Source organism: Peromyscus leucopus, chromosome 6 (genome assembly GCF_004664715.2).
Source record: "Peromyscus leucopus breed LL Stock chromosome 6, UCI_PerLeu_2.1, whole genome shotgun sequence".
NCBI lineage: Eukaryota > Metazoa > Chordata > Mammalia > Rodentia > Cricetidae > Peromyscus > Peromyscus leucopus.
Genome location: NC_051068.1, coordinates 7,984,677 through 8,006,567, shown reverse-complemented (window position 1 = coordinate 8,006,567; position 21,891 = coordinate 7,984,677). Strand labels below are relative to the sequence as shown.

At 42.6% G+C, this 21,891-nt stretch overlaps 1 pseudogene; it reads left to right on the top strand.

The window, feature by feature from the left end:
* The first annotated feature begins 2,474 nt into the window (after window positions 1–2,474).
* LOC114697545 lies at window positions 2,475–4,726 on the top strand (annotated as a pseudogene).
* The last annotated feature ends 17,165 nt before the right edge of the window (window positions 4,727–21,891 follow it).

The following is a 21,891-nucleotide window of genomic DNA, read 5'->3' as shown; positions in this document are numbered from 1 at the left end:
ACTTCCAACATACAATGGCACAGGATATACATTACCATTCCAAAAGGGAGGAAAGGCAGCATAGTGAGGAGATACTGGACTGAAACAAGACCAAAACTCCAACCTCTCCATCTCCAAGTTTGATGTCAAAACGCTCTTCAGATCTCCAACTCCTTTCAGCTTTGCTGACTACAACACACTTCTTTCTCTTGAACTGGTTCCACTCACTGTTAGCAGCTCTCCTTGGCAGGTATCCCACAACTGTGGCATTTCTAAAATCTTGGGGTCTCCAAGGTAATCCAGGCTTCAACTTCACAGCTTCACACAAAGGCTTCTCTGGGCCTCCATGAAGGCACATCCCTGACACAGGCCTGGCCTCAGCAGCCTTCCTTAGCTGTGGAGGGAGATTCCATAGCCCCGTTCTTCTATCCTTCACTCTAAAGTCAGAAGGACATGGCCAAAGCTGCCAAGTTCTGCCGGTTCCTGAGGCTGGAACATGGCCCCCTCACTCAACGAAATCCTCACCAGCTTTCTTTTCCATGGTTTTCTGCACTGCTCAAGCTTGGCTCTTCTGGAACCGGACCTGTAGACCAGGCTGGCCTCAAACTCAGAGACCCACCTGCCTCTCCTTCCCAGTGCTGGGATTAAAGGCGTGGACCACCACACCCAGCTCTAAACTTTTCTTTAATTCCTTTGCTCAAGTTGGAAACTTAGCTGGGTGGGATCTTGCCCTGAGGTCACCACTCCCTTTATTCCATTTCTTAATCTGTTTATTTCCTTGAACACAAGGTTTAGCTCCATTCCACTTCCTGGTGCTCTTTTTCTACAAAGTTTACATTTTCTTGCTGTTTTTTTTATTATAAATCTATGTAAGAGTGACCTTACTAACCACATAACAGAGTCAATAGTAGGCTGTTTTGAGATGTCCCCTGTCAAGGGAATTAACCCAAATTTCTTCACTTTTGCCTCAGGCAGACTCTTTGGACATGGGCAAAAGGCAGTCACTTTCTTCACCAAAAATATCACAAAAAAAAAAAAAAAAAAAAAAAAAAAAAAAAAAAAAAAAAAAAAAAACGGTCCTCTAAGCAACTTACTAAAATTCATCTCCTCTGAAGCCTCTTGAGGCAGGCGGCCCCCCACAGGTCATCAGAGCACACTCAGCACCACTGTCTTCCAGGCTCCTACTAGGATGGCCCATTAAGCAGCACTTAGTAGTCAACTGCTTTTCTAATCCACAGTGCCAAGGACTGTATTCCTTCAAACAAAACCATGGTCAAGCCTATCATGACAACGCCCCAGTCCTCGGTACCAGCTTCTATTAGGGTTTCTATTGCTGTGAAGAAACACCATGACCATGGCAACTCTTATAAAAGAAAACATTTAATTGTGGGCAGAAGTTTAGTTAGGCCATTATCCTCATGGCCGGAAGCAAGGCAGCATGCAGGCAGACATGGTGCTAGAGAAGGAGCTGAGAGTCCTTACATTTTGACCCACTAGCAACAGGAAGTGGTCTGAGTCTGGAGTGGCTTGAGCAAATATGAGACCTCAAAGCCCACTCCTACAGTGACACTTCTCTAACAAGACCACACCTACTCCAGCAAAGTTACTGCTCCTAAAAGTGCCACTCCCTTGGGGGCCATTTTCTTTTAAACCACTACAGAGACCTTTATGGGAGAACCTGAGGGAGGCAGTAATTCTTTAGGAAAAACTTAATCAAAATAATATACAGTTCCCACATACACACTCATTTTTACATGTGGGGACATTTCCTTTAAGTTTCTCTTTTGTGCATAAATGTTGTAACCTTAGCACAATACTGTACAGACAGTAGGACCAGGCAGGTCTTCCGGTGCTCTTCCCCCTCCGTTACTCTTCCTTCTGGTCTCTGATCCCTTCCCTCCCTTCCTCCTTTACTTCTCAGTGTTCTGCGGCCATGGGAGTGAGTGGCAGAGGAGATGGAGTAAGCATTCGGTGGCAGCCAGGCCTCGGGCCAGAGCAGCTACAGCCCAGAGGCATTGAGGGAGCCTGTGGGGGACGGCCCCAGCACCGCCCCTCCAGGTAGCGGGCTTCGAGGTAACTTGAACTACCAAGTACTGCAGCCACGGTGTCCATGCTTAATAAATTGAAGAATCACTAGAGAATTTGATGTGGGCGACACATTGCCAGTGGCGGCAGTGGGCTGGCATGGAAGATTTGTAATGGCACAAAGAAGTCAACAAAACAGGAAGTGGCTGTTTTTGTCTTTGATAAAAAGCTGATTGATAAATATCAAAAATTTGAAAAGGATCAAATCATTGATTCTTTAAAACGAGGAGTCCAGCAGCTCACCAGGCTACATATACCACCCTCAACTTCTTACTGTCCAGCATCCTTTAGAAGAGTCAAGGGATTGCTTGGCATTTTGTACAGAAGCAGTTTTTGCCAGTTTAGCCAATGTTGTTGGTAACTGGGAAAATCTACCCTCTTCAATATCGCCAGACATTAAGGATTATAAACTTTATGACGCAGAAATGAAGTGCGGCTTGCTTCAGGTTTCTGAACGATCACCATTTCTGCATAGCAGTGTGAAAATGGTTCATGGAAAGGCTGCTCCTGAAAACATAATTTTGAATAAAAGCGGAGCCTGGAAAATAATGGGTTTCGATTTTTGTGGGTCATTAAGCAATCCTTCTGAGCAAGAGCCCAAGTTTCCTTGTAAAGAGTGGGACCCAAACTTACCATCATTGTGTCTTCCAAGTCCTGAATACTTGGCTTCTGAATACACCCTCTCCGTGAGCTGTGAAACAGCCAGTGTATGTACTCTTTAGGAACTGTTATGTATGCTGTCTTTAATAAAGGAAAACTATATTTGGAGTCAACAAGCAAGATATTTATAAGAGTTTCAGTAGCCAGCTGGATCAGCTGAGTCGTTTAGGATCTAGTTCCCTTACAAGTATACCTGAGGAAGTTGGTGAACATGTGAAACTCTTGCTAAATGTAACTCCAACTGTAAGAACTGACACAGATCAAATGACCAAAAGTCCCTCCTTTGGTGATGTTGGTGCAGTCACACTTCAATATTTTGATACCTTATTCCAAAGAGATAATCTTCAGAAATCACAGTTCTTCAGAGGATTGCCAAAGGTTCTACCAAAGCTGTCTAAGCATGTCATCATGCAGAGAATTTTGGATACTTTGACTTCAGAATTTGTAAACCTGGATATGGTCCCCTTTGTTTTGCCTAATGTTTCACTGGTTGCTGAGGAATGTACCAAAGAAGAATATGTCAAATTAATTCTACCTGAATTTGGTCCTGTATTTAAACAGCAGGAGCCAATCCAGATTTTGTTAATTTTCTACAAAAAGTGGATTTGCTCCTAACAACCCCCCCCCCCCATGAGATAAAGAACAGTGTCCTACCCATGGTCTACAGAGCCCTGGAGGCTCCTTCCATTCAGATCCAGGAGCTCTATCTAAACATCATCCCAACTTTTGCAAATCTTATAGACTACCCTTCCATGAAAAATGCTTTGATTCTAAGAATTAAAAATGCCTGTTTACAAACATTGCTGTCCGTGTGAATTTATTAGTGTGTTTAGGAAAGATTTTGGAATATTTGGATGAATGGTTTGTCCTTGATGATATCCTACCCTTCTTACAACATATTTCCTCTAAGGAGCCTGTGGTCCTCATGGGAATTATAGTTATTTATTAATGTACTTTTACTCATAAGAAATTGGGAATCACCAAAGAGCAGCTGGCTGGAAAAGTACTGCCTCATCTCATACCCCTGAGTATTGAAAACAACCTTAATCTCAATCAGTTCAGTTCATTGCGGTCATAAAGGAGATGCTGAGCAGACTGGAGTCTGAACACAGGCCTAAGCTGGAGCAGCTTCACGTGATGCAGGAGCAGCAGAGGTCTTTGGACATAGGAAATCAAATGAATGCTTCTGAGGAGACAAACGCTACACATGCTGGAAGTCAGACTGACAAGGTCTTCAACAACATTGGAGCAGAGGTTCTAACTGGTGGTGAATCAGAAAATAAAGAAGATGGACTGCAGAATAAACAGAAAAGAGCATCACTTACACTTGAAGAAAAACAGAGAACAGGAGCAAGCCCAGAAGCTGAAAAGCCAGCAGCTGCTTAAGGCCCAAGTCCACATGCCCATGGCACCCATCAAACAGACTAAGAACTTGACAGATAGGCTGATGGACAATGTGATCTCTTTGACCAGCCTTACTGTTAGCACTCCTCAGCTTTCTGCTTCAAGTACCTTCACATCCGTTCCTTCCGTGGGCCTCAGCATGATGTTTTCTACACCAACTGATAATACAAAGAGAAATTCGACAAATGGCCTAAATGCCAACATGAGCTTTCAGAATTCAGGGTTCAACATGCCGGTCAGTCTGAACCAAAACTTCTTTAGGTCTGCCCTTAATAATATCTTTGGCTCTCAGAAACCCAAAGTTAGCATGAACCAGCTCTCCCAACAGAAACCAAATCAGTGGCTGAATCAGTTTGTACCTCCTCCAGGTTCCCCGGGTATGAGCAGCACAGCCGTGGGCACACAGGTGAATGTGATGGGCCAGGCTGCCTTTGGGATGCAGGGCAATCCCTTCTTCAACCCACAGAACTTTGCACAGCCACCAACCACCATGACCAGCAGCAGTTCAGCTAGCAATGATTTGGAAGATCTTTTCGGGTGACGTGTCCCGAGCTGCTCTGTGGAGGGTCACTGCAGTTTCAATCATGGGTAAGCAGATTTATACTGGTGTACATTGGCTGGAAGAAACTGCTTCTGGGGAGATGGATTGTTTCTCTGACAGAACACCTGCTTCCATGCCAGCCAACGCAGGAGTTGTGCGTATCCTAACCAGTTGAATTATTTTAAAGCAGAGGAGGATTTTCTCCTCTGACAAACTCCTCTTCAGGTTTTTAAAGATCTAGTTCTTACCAGTCTCAAAGTGTAAAAGGACAATCGAGTTATCTTGAGTAGCAGTTTTAAATCAGATGTTTATTTTGGCTTGTAATCTTCATGTTTTTAAAAAGCTTGAGTTGATGGTAACTGGCAGTTCACCTGTTATCTACTTCCTTTGTGTTTGTCTTCATTTAATGTGAAGAATCCTGGTACTGTATTGATTTGTTTGCAGTTATATGGCTGGATGGGTAACATGAAGAGAAAAGAGTGAGTCATTCACTTTTTCCAGTCTTATTTTTCAAAGCAACTTATGCTTCGTACAAAAGACAGTAAAAATGCTGCAAATCTAATTTGTATTATTTCATTGATTAAAACTATTATTAACCATCATAAATGCACAAACTAATCATTGTGAATTATATTTTAGCATGATCTGCCTCAACTAGCAATGTATTTTCTGCCTTTACTTGAATATGTTTAGGATCACCGTTTTGTGTTGTATCACAGAAGAGCCGTGTACTGACTTGTACAGAAAACAGACAGAGCACCGGATACGGCTTTCCTGGCTCTGCCTTCACACCTGAGTTTGAATTCAAACTTCTGAAGTTGCAGCATATATGAATTAATTTTCAAAACGAGATCTGTAAAAAAAAAAATTAAACTATATTTAATGAGTAAACTTTTGAGATTTCTGCCATATTGTTTCAAGTGTAATAAACTCTAAAAAGGAGCCATTGGGTACCAACAAGTTAAATGTTAGCTTGCCATGATAGTCCAACCTCATTAGTTACTACTACTGAAGTTTAATTATTTTCTAGGAGTTCCAGAAACTTTTTGTTTGGACCTATTAGTATCTGTAAATCAGTCACTGTTAGAAAGGAAGAAGTCAATTCTAACAGGACACGCCTTACTTTTCAGAACCTTTCTCTGATGTTTATCTTTAATTTGCTGATTCTATCACAGAGCCTTATGCTATAAATGCCATTTGTATTTTTAAAAATTATATTCCATTGTTATGTGATAATGAAAGAAACCCTTTAAAAAAAAAAAACCTGTGTATTATAGTTGCTGCCATACAGTTTGTGGTTTTTAATTATCTGGAACCAGCAATCTTTTAAAATAAATCATATGAAGTTTAGTGTGCTGAAAAAAATACTGTACAGACAGTTTTGAATCATTTTTATCTCACTATTTATAAATTAAGTTTAATTGTCATTAAACTTTGTTTAAATATAGTTTAAATGGCCGAAGAGTATAACTACATCCTTATGGTTTCTAGAATACTTTCAGAATCGTTTGCAGTTTACAAATGGATGCTGGGACAAACACTGGATTTATCACCTGGGTCAAGATCCCTTAACTCTTCGGGTAGATCGTTGAAAGAAAACCAATGTAGATAAACATTTCAAAGACTCCCTGATACTACAAAAGTACTCTCCAAAGTCAGGCCTACTGGTGCATGACTATGATCCTAGCACTTGGGAAGTGGAGGTGGGAGCATCAGGAGTTCAAGGTCACCCTCAACTCTGTATTGAATTCCAAACAAGCCTGGGCTTCAGGAGACCCTGTCTCAAAACAACAGTAAATCAAGCAAGTGAGACAACCACCAAAGCTGCTGAAATGAGTTCATCCCTGTGGAAAGTTGTCTTCTGACCTCCACAAGCACAAGTGCTCCCACATCTGCAGCATGGCACACACACACACACACACACACACACACACACACACCGTCTCTCCCTCCCTCCCCAAATAAATAAAAAATGTCAGAAAAGTTTAAAACAAAATCAGTCAATACATACACAAATAAGTTGATCATCCTGATGAACATCTGTAATTTTAGCACCACAGAAGCAGAAGCAGGAGGATTGCTACAGATTTGAGACCAGTGTGGTCTATACAGTGAGTTCCAGAACAGCCAGAGGTTCATAGTAGGATCCTGTCTCAAAGGAAACGAGAGAGAGAGAGAGAGAGAGAGAGAGAGAGAGAGAGAGAGAGAGAGAGAGAGAGAGAAAGTCAGGTGATGAACACAGACACATCCTTATAAATGGTCGATAAATATAGAGAACAGTGATTAGCACTACTGCTTATCAGTGAGACGTTAATGAAACCAAGAGATGGTGATGCAGCAGATTTCCCAGCTATAAGCTGAAGGGAGCTTTGTAGTAGAATATTTTAGGTGTGTTACCTTTCTTTATATTTTCTTTATGCATTTGTTTAACTCTGTGAAGCTGTGTTACTGTGCCTGTCTAAAACACCTGATGGTCTAATAAAGAACTGGCCAATAGTGAGGCGGGAGAAAGGATAGGTGGGGCTGGTAGGCAGAAAGTACAAACAGAAGGAGAAATCTGGAAGAGGGATTGGAGAGCTAGCAGCCAGAGGAGGACTCCAGGGGCCAGCCACCCTACTACACAGGGAGCCATGGAGTAAGAGTAAGATTTACAGAAGCTAGAGAATGGGAAAAGCCCTGAGGCAAAAGGCAGTCAGAATAAGTTAAAGAAAGCTGGCAAGAAACTAAGCCAAGTTGAGGCCGGGCATTGATAATTAAGAATTAGCTGGATGGTGGTGGTGCATGCCTTTAATCTCAACACTTGGGAGGCAAAGGTGGGTGGATCTCTGTTTCGAGGCCAGCCTGGTCTACAGAGTGATTTCCAGGACAGCCAGAGCTACACAGAGAAACCCTCTCTTGGGGGCGAAAAAAAGAATAAACCCCTGTGTGTGATTTATTAGGGAGCTAGGTGGCATGCCCCCCAAGAGAAGAGCCAAAAGACAACAACTATAGGGCTTTCTGTGTGTTTTGTTTTAATGAGATAGGGTCTCAAGTTACCCCAAGCTGGCCTTGAACTCACTGTATAGCCAAGACCATGATGCTGGGCTTCCCAATTTTATTTTGACTCCTTGGAGCCTCTCTGGTCTTGCCATTCACCTGCCTTACCCTGACTCTGAGCCCTGGTATCTTTCTCCTTCAGACACGGAGAGTCGAAGCCATTGCTTGTCCCCTAGATTCTCTCTGGCATAATCTTCATGATCCCCAAGTCACCCACTCCACCAAACAACCATTCATTGCACTTCCCCCTTCCTTCCTCCTTCCTTCCTTCCTCCTCCCCCTTCCTTCTTCCTTTCTTCCTCCCCTTCTTTCTTCCTCCTGTCTTAGTTACTCTCCTATTGCTCTGAAGAGGCGCCATGACCAAGACATCTTATAGCAGGAAGCATTAAGCAGGGCTTGCTCACAGTTGCCGAGGATTGGTCCATGATCATCTGGCAGCAGCCTGGCAGCAGGAGGCAGGCACGACCCTGAGGCAGTAGCTGAGCGCTTCCATCTGATCCGAGGAGCATGCAGAGACAAGAGTGGGCCCGATACAAGCTTTTAAAACCTCAAGGCCCACCCCAGTGACACACCCACTCTAGCAAGGCCACGCCCACCCCAACAAGCCCATACCTCCTAATCCCACCCAAACAGCTCCACCGACGGGGTCAAGAATTATATGGGGGTCATTCTCATTTAATCCCACCTGCTTTCACCTTTCATTCACTCACAGGCACTTCACTATTCATGGCCATCAGGGGCTAGTGGTGCGGTTCCGTGATAGCACGCTTGCCCAGCATGCACGAAGCCCAACGCTGCACAAGGCGGGAGTGCGCACCTGGATCCCAGCACCCAGGAGACAGCAGAGCCTGAGCTTCAGGCTATCTTTGGCCACATGGCAAGTTTGAGGCTAGCCTGGGTTACATGAGACCCTGTATCCAAAACCAATGTTAATTAGGCAATATGGACATGTTCATCTGGAGACACAGGGTGTAGAGCAAGATCTCTTCTCAGTCATCTGCTAGCATGAGTCACTTCAACCACAAGGGCATACAGAGTGGAAGAGAATCACATGCTGAGAACCAAAACTTAAAAAACAAAGAAACAGCTATGAAAAAGACTCAAAGCCTCCAGAGAGAGTGAGAAATGGTGCAGACATTGCCAGGGTATATTGTTGGCTTTGCTCTTTAGGGGGGCACCACCCAGATCCCAAATAAATCACACATGGAGGCTTATTCTTAATTATGATTGCCCAGCCTTTTCTTGCAGGCTTTCTTTAACCTAAATTATCCCATCTACCTGTGGCCTCTGGGCTTTTTCCGTTCTCTTCTGTAAATCTTACTCTTTCTCTATGTGTAACTGAGTGGCTGGACCCTGAGTCCTCCTCCTTCTCTGGCTACTACCCCTTCTTTCCTTCCAGATTTCTCCTTCTACATATTCTCTCTGCCTGCCAGCCCTGCCCATCTTTTCTCCTGCCCCACCATTGGCCGTTCAGCTCTTTATTAGACCATCAGGTGTTTTAGACAGGCACAGTAACACAGCTTCACAGAGTTAAACAAATGCAACATAAACAAAAGTAACACATCTTAAAATAATATTCTACAACAAGGGCCTAGGGAGGTTCCTGACTATAACCTTATTTTAGCTTTCTGTACAACGTTTCTAAGTTTCCTTAGTTCAAGGAGTCTCAGGGTGGACATGGTGACATGGGCCTGTGACCCAGAACTTGGGAGGTAAAGGCAGGAGATTAGGAAGGCAGGAGATTAGGAAGTTTAAGAACATCCTAGCCCCAAAGGGAATTGTCCTCAGCCTGGACCCCTTGAGATCCAATCTCAAAAACAGATAAATAAATAAACTAGCATCCAAAGTTCTGCTGTTGGCATACTTTTTGAACTGTGTGTTTAAGATTTGCACACTTAGGCAAACTAAGATAAATATTAAATAAGCAAATATGCATGAAGACATTTAAAAGTGGGTAAGCTTTTTAGAGCAAAACAGTTGTATGTCTTACTCCAGCTGCACTCAAATTACTATAAAAGCAACTGTGGTCAGTTCCCAGAAAAATTCCATAAAGTGAGCAGAAAACAAACAAACAAACAAAAACCGCCACAAGCCACGTATCATGGTTATTATCTGTGACCTCAGCACTTGGAAGGCTGAGGCAGGAAGATTACTACAGGTTTGAGGCTAGCCTGGACTACACACTGATTTTCCAGGACAGCCTGAACTACAGTGTGAGAATTTGTCTAACTAAATCAATAATAGGGGCTGGAGAGATGGCTGGGGTTAAAGCCCTTGAGCAATGGAGGGATGGACGAGGAGAGACATCAGTGAGCCACCGAAGTCCCGTTACTGCTTTTGTTGGTTTCTTTTGCTTTGAGACAGTTTCTCGTGTACCCCAGATTGCTTTCAACTAACTATGTGGCTGAGAACGACCTTGCTTCGTGTTCCCACCGTTGCCGAGCGGCGGGATTAAAGACATGTGTCACCATGCCTCTGTTTTCCCGGTGCTGGGAACTGAACCCAGAGCTCAGGCAAGCTAGACACAGACTCTACCCACTGAGCTGTTCCCAGAGCCAGCATTTTTAAACTTTCACTAAACAATGCTCTATTTGTCTTTTCAGTCTGAGCTGTGGTTCTACCATTAGGCTAATATGTGTGTCAGACTGCATTCCGTTCCAAAGTTAAAGACAGTTTTTCTTTTAAAAATTGTATCTACTTATTGTATGTGGAATGTGTGCATACAATACTCACATGCCAAAGTACGGATGTGTGAAGGTCAGAAAACATCTCTCTGGAGTTGCTCCTTACTACCTCAGATCTCGGGACAGCACTCAGGCCATCAAGCCTGCATACACAGCCTCCACCACTGTGCTGTCTGGTAGGCCCTAAAGACAAATTTTCTTTCCCATCAAGCTGTGTTTCAATCTTCCCTAGATAAAGATAGAATAAGATGAGATGTTTTAGTTGGAAAGCCAATATCACACCTTTAGGTCTTGAAATCATCTACCCTAAGATGGTTACACATTAACACTCTACAGTTCCTAAGCAAATATCTCCACAAACATTTGATTTCACACTCTCCAGATTTAGTTCAGATTTAGGAAATCATGTTTGTGGTACCAGCAAATGTTTTCAATTAAAACAAGGACTAGAAATGGTATGGATTGTCATAAAGTTTCCCTTAGTGATGTTGGCATCTTTCAGGGTTGACCTGGGTCCCTGCCTGTGTACTTTCTCATCTTTTTGGACCTCCAGAGAATCATGGGCAGTGTTTGATTGGTAAACATTAGTTAACAACCAAGGTGGAGAGAGATCATTTTCATCTCTGCCATAATTTTCATTTTCCCACTCAAACGTGGACCCTGTGGGCACACACAACCGTGTTTTCAGATGCATGCCCTGAGCTTGTAAGGTAGTCAAGGCAGCTTTCTTACACAACCCGGCTGAAGGAACAGCACCTGTCAGTCTCCTCCCTGTTTCAGATGAGTTCATGTTACTCCTGGGAACCAGGACTTCCTGGGAAGCACAAAATAAAACAAAAAAATTTGTGTTCGTGGGTGCATGGTGTGTGTGTGTGTGTGTGTGTGTGTGTGTGTGTGTGTGTGTATTATTTGACTAACATTTTGACACTTAACTATAGACCATACCCGTAGAAGCAGCAGGACCAATAGACTATATAGAGATATACAAAATATAGATTTAGGGGCCCGTGAGATGACTCAGTGATAAGGGGACTTGCTGCCAAGTCCAACAACCTGAGTTTGATCCCAGGATCCCACATGATGGAAGGAGAGAAACAACTCCTGTACACATATACACAGATAGACAGACAGACAGACAGACAAACAGACACATGCCAATAGGTAGACAGACCGACAGACAGACAGATATAGATTTACCAGGTACAGAGGCTGAGAAGTTCCGCACTGCGCTATTCCCAAACCAAGGGCTAGAAAGCTGACTAAACAGCTCCAGGCAATTGCTAAGTCCCAATTCATGCCCAGCTCTCAACAAGACAAGTGTGGGGGCCCACAGAGACTCCATAGGGTGGCCTATTCCATCTTGACTCAAGGTCAGAGAGTCTGAGCTTGTTTTGCCCAGTAAGACTGCATAATAGAATGTTTTGGCCAAAGGCATGGTTACCAGGTGTCTTATACTTCAAGACCTAATTACAGGATATTTTGCCATAAGGTGTGGCTACTAGATGTTTTGAGAACTAAGGAAGTATTTACACTTGTCTGTACTTTGTACCTTGAACCAGAGTGTCTGAGATAGATAGATGATAGATAGATAGATAGATAGATAGATAGATGATAGATAGATAGATAGATAGATAGATAGATAGATAGATAGATAGATAGATATAGGGATATATATATATATATATATATATATATATATATATATATATAGAGAGAGAGAGAGAGAGAGAGAGAGAGCGCTCTTTTGCCTCTCCCCTTGCTGGCGTATAAAAATCCCATGAGGAATAAACTCGGGAGACTGTGGTATTGACCCAGAGCCCTCTCCATGCTATTCTGTGTGTCTGCTTTTTTCCTTTACACTATGTCTCTATTTCCCATGTCTCTATTTCTCAATCCACACTCCTCTATACCAAGGACTGTCTGAAAGTTTGGCTGGACCCTGCAGACGTGCAGGCACCCAAGGGCAGAAAATGGAGGTCCCACCTCAGAGAGACTCAACTAGTCATACCCCTGCCATTTTGTTCTTTCTGCTGGACACACCAAGCTGTTGTGTGCTGGATAGTTTTTATGTCAACTTGACGCAGGCTGGGCTCATCTGAAAGGAGGGAACCTTGATTAAGAAAATGCCTCCATAAGATCAGGCTGTAGGCAGGCCTATAAGGCATTTTCTTAATTAGTGATTGATGGAAGAGGGCCCAGCCCATTGTGGGTGGTACCATCCCTGGGCTGGTGGTCCTCAGTTCTAAAAGAAAGCAGGCTGAGCAAGACAGGAGAAGCAAGCCAGTAAGCAGCTCTCCTCCACAGCCTCTGCATCAGCTCCTGTCTCCAGGTTCTTGCCCTGCTTGAGTTCCCATCCTGACTTCTGCTGTGGGACGGTCTATATGTCAAATTGCTCTGATTGGTCAATAAATAAAACACTGGTTGGCCAGTGGCCAGGCAGGAAGTAGGTGGGACAAGGAGAGAGGAGAATTCTGAAAAGAGAAGGCGGAAGCAGAGAGACACTGCCAGCTGCCGCCATGACCAGCAGCATGTGAAGATGCCGGTAAGCCACCAGCCACGTGGCAAGGTATAGATTTATGGAAATGGACTAATTTAAGCTATAAGCACAGTTAGCAAGAAGCCTGCCACGGCCATACAGTTTGTATGCAATATAAGTCTCTGTGTTTACTTGGTTAGGTCTGAGTGGCTGTGGGACTGGCGGGTGACAAGGATTTGTCCTGACTGTGGGCAAGGCAGGAAAACTCTAGCTACAGACTTCCTTCAATAATAAACAGTGATGTGGAAACATAAGCCACTTAAACCCTTTCCTCTTATTGATTAGGGTTTTTATGGCTGTGAAGAGATACCATGACCACAGCAACTCCTATAAGGAAAGCATTTAATTGAGGGGACTCACTTACAGTTCAGAGGTTTAGTCCACTATCATCATGGTGGGAAGCATGGCAGCATGCAGGCAGACTTGGTGCTGGAAAAATAGCTGAGAGCCCTACATCTTACAGGCAACAGGAAGTCAACTGAGATGCTGGGTGACAACCTGAGCATAGGAAACCTCAAAGCCTGCCCCCACAGTGACACACTTCCTCCAACAAGGCCATACCCACTCCAACAAAGCCACACCTCCTAATAGTGCCCCTCCCTGAGAGATTATGGGGGCCAATTGCATTCACACTACCACACTCGCCAAGTTGCTTTTGGTCACAGTGCTTCATCACAGCAATGGCAACCCAAGCTAAGACACTGCTAAGTGACTTCCACTCAGTCACTGGACTCCTGTGCAAATCTCTCTTGGAAACACCCTCACACACATACCTAGACATGCTGTCTCACTGGCTGCCTAGACAGCCTTCGGTCTATGCACCTTAGTACTCTGTCAGTGACATTAGATAGCCGTTTTCAGACTCCTGACTTTGTATCTTTGCTGCAAGAGTTTTGTGCGCTGAATTAAAGCAAGGGGAGTGCTTTATGGGGCTATTTACAAAATCCAAGGATCCAAAATTTACTGCAGCCAAAGTAGCAGTCTGTCCTCACTTGTGTTGGCACAGGTTTTGCATAAGCCTGTCTGCATAACACTCTCTTTATTCTCAAAATCTGAGCACAGGTAATACATTTCCTCCTTAGTGTACTTCCCCTTCTTCCCTGGTGCTGTGGAATAATCCTTCTGTACACTGTGAATGTGTGTTACTCTCATTGGTTATTAAAGAACTAACTGTCTGGTAGCCAAGCAGGAAGTATAGATGGAACAGCCAAACGGAGACTGCTGAGAGGAAAAGGAGGAGTCAGTGGAGTTGCCAGGAGACACAGAGGGAGCAAGACATGCTGGAGGACAGGTAAGGCTGTGGGCCACGTGGCAATACATAGATTAATAGAAATATGTTAATTTAAATTGTAAGAGCTGGTCACTAATAAGACTGAGCTATTGGCCAAACGTTTGTTATTAATATAAGCCTCTGTGTGATTACTTGGGAAAGAAAACTCCACCTACAAATAGCACCCACCATCCTGTGTAGATCCACATAAGACCTGAAAAAGCTTTTAAAAGGTTCTAAACACACAAAAACAAAGCCAAACTTGGCTTCCTAGTCTGGTGTCTCTCATGTTGGCCACAGTACAGAGACACATCTCCTGGCAGCTTCCAGTACCTCGTGAACTAAGATGCTTGGGGGTTCCCCACAGTCTCTCACACAGGTGAGGGTACCGAGGGACATCTCTCAGCTGCTGCCTGTGGGCTTAAGCTGCCAGTGCAAGCTGCGCCAGCATGCTGCATGGTGGGTTTTGTTCATGCAGTCAGAAAAAGATTATACATACGCAATAAAGAGAGAGCCAAATGGGGGAAAAACCTCTAAATGGGTTACAGTGTGATTAAAAATATACATAGGCTTGGGAGAGAGAAAAGAAAGTGTATATACAGTCTTAGACTAAAAAATATAGTTTTAAAATGATAAATAAAGTCCTAAAAAGGGAGTAAAGTAATATAAAAGAAAAAGCCACAGAAAGATAGAAAATACACAGAGAGTTTGGATATTGTATGTTATTTGTTGAATTTTTTGACTGCTGAGGAAGGAGCGATCGCTGCTAAGAGACATTTGATTATAAATGCTGCTGGATTAAACCAACCTACATATTTTTAAAATGTCTTGACTTCAAAATGGAAGTCAAAATATATATTACTTTGAGAGAGAGATTCTGGTTTTATTTCCACAGAAAATAAAAGGCTGTGGATTCATTAAAGGTAAAGATGATCAGGTTTGATCAAGGAAACCTCTCCCCCCCCAAAAAAAAAATCCTGGCTACAAACATAAGAAATAAACCTAGAAAAACTACAATAAATATATTTTATTGAGAAGGTATATTTTACCTTCTCAAACATAAAACAAAAAATCGTCTTTGGCTGACTTGTGCACAGTGTACAGTCTGTACTTGTATTGATACAGATATGTATATTACCTTTTAAAGTTTATGTATTTTCAGAACAAGGAGACAAGACACCAATGAAAACAGATGGTCTAGGTAATCCAGCCTCTCAGAGTGCCTCTGTTGCAGTTTCCTCAGAGTTCTGCATCCAGAACAGTTCAAGGCTGCTGGCTGAGATGATCCAGCCTCACAGACTATTACAGTCAAGATTTAGTCAATATTCTAAATTTTCTCAGGGTCCAAAAATTTTCAGTGCCCCCAAATAACAGGAAGTAGTCTAGAGAACTATGCCCACAATCCCAAAAGATTGGTTATGGGTATTTGTCATCATTTAAAGGGGGTTGGTTACAAGATGTTATTAGTAATGGTCAGAAAAAAAAAGCTGAGCAAAGGAGATTAGATTCAAGAATCTCTTTCTGAAAAGAAAAAGAGGATATAGAAATGATAGGATAAAAGGGTAGATTATTGAATCTACTTTTAAAGCAAAAAAGCAATTATTAGTCTTAAATATTTTACATTAGTATGGATTTTTATATTTTGATACAAATTTATAGTTAATTTTGTTATATTGTTTCTACTCTTGTTTAGGGTATAATGTTTATGCAGTTCATTTTTAAAATGTAACATATAATTAAGAAATACAGATTAATAGTAATCTATTATAGTCAAACTTACAGTCATGTTAGGTGTGTTTTCAAGATCAAACAGAGATACATTTTAGATAGACAGGTGGTCTTCAAATACCTCAGAGATCTACAGAATATGGCATTTATGATGCTTTGATAACATAAGGTTTTTTTTTTATGACAATGAGACATGTATGCTCCTGACAGCACCAATTTACTTGAGAAAAGATAATGAGCACTGAAGAAACTCCATATGGAGTTTGCTTTCTTTATGGCAAAAGCTAGCCATGTGGCCAAAGAAACTGCCCTTGCCTCAACTGACTATCCAAACTGGACCAGAAAGACTCAAGAAAGGAGACTACCAAACTTTGCCAAGACAAGGTACAACAATCCTTCAAAACTCTCTGCTTCTCAGGAAAGCATATCAGATATACCATGACTGTAGGCCAGAGCTGAATGCTTCAACATCACAGAAGAACTTAGGGTGACTGCCCAGGTGGCCTGATGTCCCTATCATTAGGAAACATTTTATCCTTCTGATGATGTTGATGGAGCTGAAGACTAAATAGTTATATTTATTGTTTTCCTTAGTTATGATAAAAAAAAGTAAATTAGATGTAAAACTTTAAACTCACCAAGATAAGATAGATAATGGAGTATTTTCCTTAATTCTGCCAAATAAAAATGGACTAGATATTGTAATTGTAATTCTTACTTAATTGCTGTTTTGTGCATATAATTTTACTATATTAAAGTTAAAACCTTCCTTTTTAATTAGACCAAACGGGGGAAATTCTGTGGAGCAATCTTTGTACACTGTAAATATGTATTACTCTCATTGGTTAATAAAGAACTGATTGGCCAATAGCTGGGCAGGAGAGATTGGGCAGGAGAGCCAGACTAGGAGAATTCTGGGAAGAAGGGCAAATTCTGAGGAGTCTTGAGAAGCAGGGAGAAGCAAGATGGACATGCCGTACTGAGAAAAGGTACCAAGCCACGTGGCAAAGCATAGATAAGAAGTATGGGTTAATTTAAAATGTAAGTTAGTTAATAATAAGCCTGAGCTATGGGCCGAGTATTTGTAATTAGTATAATCCTCAGTGTGTTTATTTGAAAGTGCTGGTGGGAGAGAAACTTCTGCCTACATCCTGATCCTCAGCTCTACAGAGCAGTGTGTCTTCTAATGGAACTATCTTCCTTATTATCTTGAAATTAACTCATCCTTTCAAAAATGCACATAACACACTGGTAATAAAAGAGAAATTACAGAAAGGGAGTTAAAATAAAACAGAGTATCTGCAAAATTATCTGCTGACCACTCTGTATAACAAGGGAGCCAGATGTCTGCACTGTGTCTGATGTGGCTTGATGTGAGAGGTATAATAATTCTCATCTAACTGCTGTTTACCTCTTACATTTATATGTGCCTACACTGGTGGTTCTTATTACAATGTGGCCCTGCCATATTGCTTCTGAGATCACAGGGCTTCTGGGAGCTGGGGATATAGCCCATTTGGTGCAGTGTTTAGCATGCACGAAGCTCTGGGGTCCATCCTCAGCAACCCATGATGCAGTGGAGGTAGAGCAATCCTCTAATTCTAGAATTTGGGAGTGTAGGCAAGAGGGTGGGAATTCCAAGTCATCCTCAGCTATACATTGAGTTTATTGCCAGCCTAGGTTGGATGAGACCCTTTCTCAGAACACAATAAACTATTAATTAATTTATTAAGTGTGCATTCGAATAATTTAATCAAATGCACATTCTGATTCATGGGTCTGAGGTGGGTTTCTTCTAGCAAGCACATGAGCGATTGCTAGCCTAGGGTCTGAAGTTTTGTATTTATTTATGTTTGTTTCTTCTGAGAAAAGGTGAAGGGACTCTAGCTGTCCTGAACATGGCGAACAGGGCTCTGGCAGGCCTTGTCCTCCCCGCATTCCTTTTGCCTTGCTAAAAAACCATTAGATTACCTTCCTAAAGCCACCACCAAGCTCTACTCCCTTATTTGGCCACTCCCTCCTCCTGAGGCTGACCACCAAGTCAAGTCCAGCTATCAAAGTATTGAAGTCCAGCAATCAAAAGCCCTCTGCAGCCACCCTAATTAACATGCCCGTCAAGGTATTAAACACCTCATCCTAACACGGGGGTTTCCCCTTTTACCTTTACAAACCGCCATTTTCCTATGGGCCTCATCTGCCTCCTCTCTATCCAGAGGCGGTCCTTGTACCACTCCAGGACAAACCCTCCCCCTCTCCCTGTCCCTTTCCCCTTCTCCCTCCTCCTCTCTCTCCTGTCTCTGTCTCTTATTCCCTGCCCTCTGTCCCTCTGGGGCAAGTAAATCTCCTTTGTGCTGAGAACTTGGTCTTGGGGGTCTGGAGCTGATGGGCCTGAAACTCAGCTGTCCTCAGGCAGTTTAGTAAATGCTGGGATTGCAGGCACAAGCCACTAAGCCTGGCTCATTTGGTTTTTGCATTTATTTTGCATAACAAGGAACCAAGCACACAGCCTCACACCAAACAAGGGGAGCATTGAGCCTCCCTGAGCCGGGGGACCAGGAACCACCTTTGGAAAGGGGAAGAGGGTATGCATTTTTCTCCTCTTCACACTGAGAAAGCACCGCTGGCGGTGCCAGATTTTTTTTTTTTTTTTTTTTTTTTAAAGATTTATTTATTTATTATGTATCCAGCATGTATGTCTGCAGGCCAGAAGAGGGCACCAGATCTCATTACAGATGGTTGTGAGCCACCATGTGGTTGCTGGGAATTGAACTCAGGACCTCTGGAAGAACAGTCAGTGCTCTTAACCTCTGAGCCATCTCTCCAGCCCCGGTGCCAGATTTTTTTAAAACAACCCTAAATCAACTCAACCCTGGTTCAGCTGCTAAATGGGTTATGGACAGTTTTGGCTGCTGAATAAATAAGACTTGGTGTTAAGCAACTCTCTCAAACAAATAAAACAGTATCCCTCAATTTATACACTAGTTTCATATCTCAAAAAAAATGCAATACGTATGTACAAACAACATTTTTGAGCTTATATATAAAGTAAGATTAGATTCTGGATTCGGGAACTAAGGTGGTTTTTATTTGTTTGTTTCGTTTTGTTTTGTTTGTTTTTTGTTGGAGTTAATAGGGGATGAGAGTCAGCTCTTCATTGTACAAGGCTAGCCCATATCTGTCCAGCTCTATCTTTAACTAAATACCTGTAACAAGCATTGCCTATTACTACCATGCCATTCAACAAATATTCTGATTTCTTGGTAGCTCCACCATTGATCATGTGTGCTTAATCAAATTATAGGTATAACAGTGCTTGTAGTATTTAATTAAGCAGATTCTAGCATAAGCCTGAGCTATATGATTTTTTTCTGCATCCCATACTGTGCAGTTTGATTCTTTCAAAATTACTTGCTCATATTGGTTCCTATATTGTTTCCCTTACACTGCTTTTATTGTTTTCACTTTAGCGAAATGTCTCCACGGGTTGGCAAGATTGCTCATCAGGTAAAGGTGCTTTGTTCACAGCACTGATGTGCATTAGACTCCTGCCCACATGACAGAGCGAGAGAGCTGATTCTAAAAAGTTGTCCACAGACTTCCACATACATGCCATGGTATGTACCTCCCTTCCAACACACACACACACACACACACACACACACACACACACACACACACACACACGGTGCTGGTTAGTTTTTGTCAGTCTGACACAAACCTTGACACACATGGACAGGGGAATTTCTTGGCTTTTTGAGACATGGCTTCTGTGTGTAGCTCTGGCTGTCCTGGAACTCTCTCTGTACATGAGGCTGCCCCTGAACTCAGAGATCCACCTGCCTCAGCCTCTGGAGTGCTGGAATTAAAGTCATGTGCCACCATACCCTGCTGGAAGAATTACTCTTAATTGAGGTATTGCTTCCATTAGATTGGCCAGTGGGCATACCTTCTCAGTACTTTTTTAAAATTTATGGCTAGTTGATGCAGGAGGCCCAGCGGTGGGGAGTGCCATCCCTAGGCAGGTGGGCCTGGCCTGTAGTAAGAGAGAGAGCTAAGCAAGCCGGAGAGCAAACTATTAAGCAGCATTCTCCCACGGTCTGTGCTTCAGTTTCTTTCTGCCTCTAGGTTCCAGCACTGAGCTCCTGCCCTGACTCCCCTTGAAGAGGGACAACAGAATCTGTCCCTATAAACCCTTCCCTCCTCAGCCTGTTTCAGTCAAGGTAAAATAGAACATAAAAACAAAACAGGAAACACACACGCATAAAAAGTAAAAATATCTTTTGAAATCTCCCTGCATAATGTTTTTGTCAATCAAAAGATGTGGTGAGTATTTAATATTTTGTTCAGCAGGGCAGCAAACTTTTGCACTTCCAACACCCTGAAGGCTGAGGAAGGATGCTTAGTTCAAGGTCAGCCTGCACTACCTAGTGAGATCCTGTTTCAAAAACCACAGCAGAACAAAAACAAAACAAAAGAAACTCAGCAAGTGGTGTTTGTGAATACTTGTGTATGGGGAGACCTGCATTTTTATGAAAATAAAGACCCATAACAGAAAAAAAGTAGCAAGCAATATTTCAACTTTTATGTTTTAAAACCATCTAATATTTTCTTCCCACTTTGCAGAGGATTATGAAATCATCTCTGTCCTTTGACTTGCATAGCTTCATATTTACATCTAGGAGTTCTGATTTTACAAGTAACATAAATGCATCTCTTGAGAAATATTTTATTCATATTTTTGTAGATGTGTGACTACCTGGTTATGTGTGACCGCACAGGAGGCCGGAGGAGGACATCGGGGTCTCTGCTGTGGTCTTCTGCCTTGTTGCTTCAGTCAGGATCTCTGTGTGTGAACCCACACTGGACTGGCAGCCAGCACACTCCAGAGCACCTCTGTCCTCTGTCCCCATCCCTGACCCCAGTGCTGGTGTCACAGCCACAGGCTCTCATACCTGACTGTTTAGTTGGCTTCTGGGGTTTGAATTCAGATCCTCAAATTTACATCGTGAGCAATCTTCCCCTTGTACACTGATTATAATCTTTTGCCTACTATATAAAGACTTTACAGGCTTACAACCTATAGAAATAGGTTGATTTCATACAAAGTATGCATAAATTGAAAACCATGAAAATTGGGGCAGCAGGATGGTTCCAAAGGTAAAGTGCCCAATGGCTTGAGTTGGATCCCCAGGACCCATGATTGCACACACACGTCTTGCCAGTCACACCATTCACATGCACAGGGACACAAACATAGAAATTTACTTAAAGATCTGTTACTTAAAAAAAGATAGCCAGGCTAGTCTTTAAGAGCGGTGGATTTTTATAATGTCTGTCTAAGAACAGTTCGGATTTAGTAGTTGCAAATGAGAAGTCATTTCATTTCCTTCTCTTCCTTTTCTGTTAGTGTTTGTCTCTGTTCAGTCAGTTGGCTGCACACCAGTAAGACCATGTGGAAAATAAGCAATGTAAATTTAAAGCCTTGCATTAATTACTTCTGTGTCAACAAAATTTCACATTACTACTGAAGACAAAAATGAATGGAGTCCCTTCAAAGAAATACCGTCTTCAGAGAGGCTGCATTGTGACTTTCTAAATGAGGGACTCATGTGCTTGTAGTGAGGAAGAGGGCAGAGGGGACAAATGGAAACCTGTGGGCTGGGATCTCGGTCATTCCAGGAGAATGTTGTGTGCGAAGTCCATGTTCAATGTGCAGTACCTGGTGAGCTCGCCGTAGTGGAACGTGCTTGTAGTCCCCAGCATGCAGTAGTAGGTCAAAGCAGGGGGATCAGGAGTTCAAAGTCTTCCTTGATTAGTTAGAGACTAGTCTGGGACCTATGAGGTCCTTTGTTAAATAAATAAATAAATAAATAAATAAATAAAATAAAAAAGCCAAAGCAACAAAAGTAAACATTGTTTTAGAAAACCTGCCCCTTCCAAGCTAGATCAGGACTGTGGGTGGTGTCTA